This window comes from Mytilus galloprovincialis, chromosome 1 (genome assembly GCF_965363235.1).
Source record: "Mytilus galloprovincialis chromosome 1, xbMytGall1.hap1.1, whole genome shotgun sequence".
In the NCBI taxonomy this organism is placed as follows: Eukaryota; Metazoa; Mollusca; class Bivalvia; order Mytilida; family Mytilidae; genus Mytilus; species Mytilus galloprovincialis.
Genome location: NC_134838.1, coordinates 37,365,152 through 37,370,846, shown reverse-complemented (window position 1 = coordinate 37,370,846; position 5,695 = coordinate 37,365,152).

Below are 5,695 nucleotides of genomic sequence, written 5' to 3'. Positions count from 1 at the left end.
CATTGCTTTTGTTTTAAACCTTCGCAAAGGAGAGTTTTGTAATATTGTGTCTACATCTTTAAAAAAGTTTATAGGTGTGATGTATGATCATTGAAGGTTAAATCAGTGTTTGTGGCAGTATTTTTTATACGACCGCAAAAAACATTTGTGGTCATATATTGGTATGACATTGGCGTTGTCGTCGCCGGAAGACACATTGATTTACGCACACAATAACTTTAGTTTAAGTGAATGGATCTTTATGAAATTTTACCGTGGGGGTAATTGCCTCAAAATTTTAGGAATTAGGGGCAAAAAACAAGCATTTTTCTAGTTTCAGGACAAGAACTTGTATGCAAGTGTATGGATCTTTATGAAATTGTACTACAAGGTTCCATATCACAAAGGGAAAGCTTGGTTTGAGTTTGGGGGTAATTGCCCTAAACGTTTAGGAATTTGGGGGCAAAAAAAACAAGCATTTTTCTAGTTTCCAGACAATAACTTGTGTTCAAGTGTATGGATCTCTCTGAAATTGCACTGCAAGGTACCATACCACAAAGGGAAGGCTGGGATAGAGTTTGGGGGTGATGAATCATGAGGGGGTTCAAAAATTTGGGGGGGGGGGGTTTCCAAAATTTAACTTTGGGGTTCTTTGATATGCTGAATTTAACCATGTATTAAGTTTTGGGGTCCCGGTTTTTAATTGGTCCACATTGAGGTCCAAAGGGTCCAAAATTAAACTTTGTTTGATTTCATCAAAAATTGAATTATTGGGGTTCTTTGATATGCCGAATCTAAATGTGTATTTAGATTTTTAATTTTTGGTCCCGTTTTCAAATTGGTCTACATTAAGGTCCAAAGGGTCCAAAATTAAACTTAGTTTGATTTCAACAAAAATTGAATTCTTGGGGTTCTTTAATATGCTAAATCTAACCGTGTATTAATTTTGGATTTTGGACCCCGTTTTTAAATTGGTCCACATTGGGGTCCAAAATTAAACTTAGTTTGATTTTAACAAAAATTGAATTCTTGGGGTTTTTTGATATGCTGAATCGAAACATGTATTTCGATTTTTAACCGGATTTTTGTGACAAAAATGTCGGTTATTGATTTGGGGATGTACGGCGGGCGGGCGGTCGGGCGGGCGGTCGGGCGGGCGGGCGGCAATCAAATGTTGTCCGTGCATTAACTCATGAACCGTTCAACCAAAGCTTTTAAAATTTTAATATGTTGTTACTGACAACTAAATGAAGGTCAAGTTCAATAATGGCGATTTTGACTTTTACCGTTCAGGAGTTATGGTTCTTGAAAGATTGAAAAATGGAGTTTCCAGTCGTTTTCGTGCATTTACACATGAACTGTTCTACCTAAGCTTCCCAAATTTTAATATGTTGTTACTGATGACAAAATGGAGGTCAAGTTCAATAATGGCGATTTTGACTTTTACCGTTCAGGAGTTATGGTTCTTGAAAGATTGAAAAATGGAGTTTCCAGTCGTGTCCGTGCATTTACGCATGAACTGTTCTACCTAAGCTTCCCAAATTTTAAGATGTTGTTACTGATGACAAAATGGAGGTCAAGTTTAATAATGACGATTTTGACTTTAACCGTTCAGGAGTTATGGTTCTTGAAAGATTGAAAAATGGTGTTTCCAGTCGTGTCCATGCATTTACGCATGAACTGTTTTACCAAATCTTCCCAAATTTTAATATGTTGTTACTGATGACAAAATAGAAGTCAAGTTCAATAATGACGATTTTGACTTTTACCGTTCAGGAGTTATGGTTCTTGAAAGATTGAAAAATGGTGTTTCCAGTCGTGTCCGTGCATTTTCTCATGAACCATTCAACCAAAGCTTTTGAAATTTTTATATGTTGTTACTGATGGCAAATTAGAGGTCAAGTTCAATAATGATGATTTTGACTTTTACCGTTCAGGAGTTGTGGTTCTTGAAAGATTGTGAAATGGCGTTTCCATTCACGTTGTTGCATTTACTCATGAACCATTCAATCTAAGCTTTTCAAATTTTAAGATGTTGATACTGATGACAAAATGGAGGTCAAATTTGATATTGACGATTTTCACTTTCACCATTCATCAGTAATGGTTCTTGTGATATTGCCAGGACACAAATAGATATTAATAAATCCGGTTTGCTGTCGTTGTGACAGCCTCTTGTTGATTATGGGCCAAGTTTTCAAGTTGGTCCAAAATTAAACTTTGTTTGATTTCAACAAAAATTGAATATATAGGGTTCTTTGATATGCTGAATCTTACCATGTATTTAGAGTATTGGGCCCTGTTATCAAATTGGTCCACATTGAGGTCAAAAGGGTCCAAAATAAAACTTTTGTTTGATTTCATCAAAAACTGAATTCTTGGGGTTCTTTGATATGCTGAATCTAACCATGTATTTAGATTTTGGATATTAGACATGTGAGGTATGCTGTTTCCAGCGGCGGCGTCAACAATGTATTAGTTTGTGATTAGGTCTAGTTTATGGTGAACCACAATTGGAAGGTCAATGAAATTTTGTATGCAGTTGTATAAGCATTGGCATATCTCATTTCCATGGAGATTATTTGTCCTTGTCCCCTTAGTTGTGGTCTATTGACCTTTGAAATATTTGCTTGATTTACATGTATTAGTTTGTGATTAGGTCAGTTTATGGGGAACCACTAGTGGTAGGTCAATGATATATGGTATGCAGTTGTATATGCATTAGCACATCTCATTTCCATGGAGAATATTTGGCCCCACCCCTCAGTCATGGTCTATTGACTTTGAAACATTTGCTTAGTTTATATGTATTAGTTTGTGATTAGATCAGTTAAAGATGAACTGCTAATGTTAAGTCATTGATATTTGGTAAACAATTTTATTGGCATTTGCAAGTCTTATTTCCATGGAGATTATAAAGCCCCACCCCCTCATCATGGTTCATTGACTTTGAAACTTTTACATAGTTTACAAGTTAATGTTTGTGTTTAGGTTTGTTTAAAGGGAACAACTTATTGATAAGTCAATGATATTTGGTATTAACATTGGCACATCTAATTTCCATGGAAATTGTTCAGCCATGTATCTTTAGTCATGGTTCATCGACTTTGAATATTTGCATAACATGTTATAGTATTGCTATTTTAATTTCAACATTTGCATTATGAAAATTACAAAAAGGCGAGTCATATCTCTGTGATAAAAGTTTATTATTGATATTTGCTCTTTTTGGAGAAGTTGAACTTTGTCATTTTGGGAGTATATACTTGCATAAGAGGTGCATAGTGTTTCGGGATAACTCCTCCTACAGTTTGAATGCTAGGAAGTTTTCACTTTGTTGGCTGTTTGTACATATATAGAAGGTGTGCATGTGGTCAGGGTTTTGATTTTGATTTAATATTTGATCTTTTGGGAGATAGTTGAACTTTGTCATTTTAGAGTATATACTTGCATAAGAGGTGCATATATAGCGCTTCCGGATAACTCCTCCTACTGTGAACCATAGACCTATGTGCTCCCATGCTCAACTTTGTTTATTTTAAAATAACACTTTGCATCTGCAGGGGCATGGATTGTGTCTCCCAGACACAATAATACATCAAAGAAAGTTCTTCATTGACTTTGTTATAATACAGTTACTTCAGAATGGATTGCAGGGACATCACTTTGTCGAATCTGCGACTTCTGTGGAAGAAAGCTTGACATAGGGATAGTCGTCTGGCAGTCTTGTTGGCGACGGTGGTGGCGACTACGTTAACAAACTTCTTAAAAACTTAATATCTTGGAAGGAAGAGGACCTGGATCCTTCATTCTTTGTATATAGATGCCTTATTATATGAAGTTTCTGTCTGTCATATGTCCATTGTCCTTGACCTCATTTTCATGGTTCAATGACTACTTGAAAATAAAGTTAAGAGTTTTAGTCTTCTTAATTTCTCTTTTATTATGAGTAATAGGATAACAATATTTGTGTGTACCTTGCAAGGTCCTCGTGCCCATCAGACAGTTTTCACTTGACGACCTCATTTCATGGATCAGTGAACAAGGTTAAATTTTCATGGTCAAATCCATATCTCAGATACTATAAGCAATGGGTCTACTGTATTAGGTGAATGGAATGATTGTAAGGTGAACATGTCCAACTTGTAGGTGTTGTGTGTCCTTGTTCTCATTTTCATGGTTAAGTTGTTCAGATAAGTTTTTGTGTTTTGGTCTGTTTTTCTATTACTGTAAGCAATAGGTCAACTTTTTTTGGTGTATGAAAATTTACAATGTACAAGTCAGTCTGGAATGTTTTATTTGACCTTGACCTCATTTTTAAGGTTCATTGCTCATTGTTAATTTAGTTTTTTTGCTTTGTTTTTCTAATATTATAAGCAATTGATCAACTATTAGGTGTATGGAATGATTGTAAGGTGTACATGTATTTCCAGTTTGGTTTATCTGACCTCGACCTCATTTTAAGTTTATGTGATAGTTGTAGCTAAGCTTTATATTTAGGACTCACTATAAAATCAATGGTTAGTAAGGAAGGCAAGACATTTCAGAGTGTGCAGTTGTTCACTCTTGTTTTTTATTAGTGACTGTCACATCATTTATTCTTTGCTCCTTTGTGAAGCATTCATAGCTTGTTTATCTTAAGTTCAAATAAAGTGACAGTCATTTCATGACTTACGTTATTAACTTGTCTTGTACTTAAAAAAAACAACATATCTTTGAAGAGTGTATTGGTTCCCAGAACTTCAGATGTACCAAGACAGGTACTTTAGACCATTTTAAATTTCATACATTTTTATTATTATTCATAAACTGCTTAATTTGATATCAAAATTACCAAAATATTCTAAATATTTTCAACACTTCTGGATAGGAACTATTTTGTTTTAAATATTGTATGACTTTCTGGTATGTTTTTTATGACCATGTTCAAATAGGTGGTGATACACCTTTATTATTATAATACAATGACCCCTTGTGAAAGCAACTCCTTGCAGACTATTTGCCTGACCGCATGTCGGTAGAATTATAACAAAAAAATATAAACTATGATTATAATGTAATTTGTGTATCTGTTGTCCAGCAGTGTACTCTTCAGACATTTGTATTCATAATGTATTGTGTTAACACATCGTGGAAGAAGCAATACTGTTGAATGATAGATGTTTTATCAAGCTAGATTTCATGGCTTCTTCAAATTATATCAAACTCTACAATTTGTCATTCGATTATATGTTGGTTTTTTTTTAAATTCAGTTTTTAAAAAAATCAGTTGTATTATGAAATTGATTGGACACTGTTGTTGGCATACTGTATTTTTTATTTCCATTTGAGGTTCAACAATTATTTACATTTTATACTACCTTAAGGCATTAGTCCCTTAGTTTGGAAAGGTCTTCCATTAGAAAGAACAATGACAATCTACTACCAGCTTTCAACTAAGATAGACTGTACTATACAATTGAATACATGTACAATATTTTGGTAAGTCAATAAGCTGGCAACCCAAGCAAACACGACAAAATAAAATGTATAAGCAACAGCAAGGTAGCACTTTTTTGCCATGGGGGATAAGGTAATGGTTTTTGTCTGTATGTCCATCTTAAGCTCATCAATTTTAGAGATCTTTGACAGAGAGCTTTTATACTTGGTAGGATTCTTTGTTGTCATATTATTGTCTGTTGACATTTCAAAACTGCAAAGCAATTTTGTCTATAAG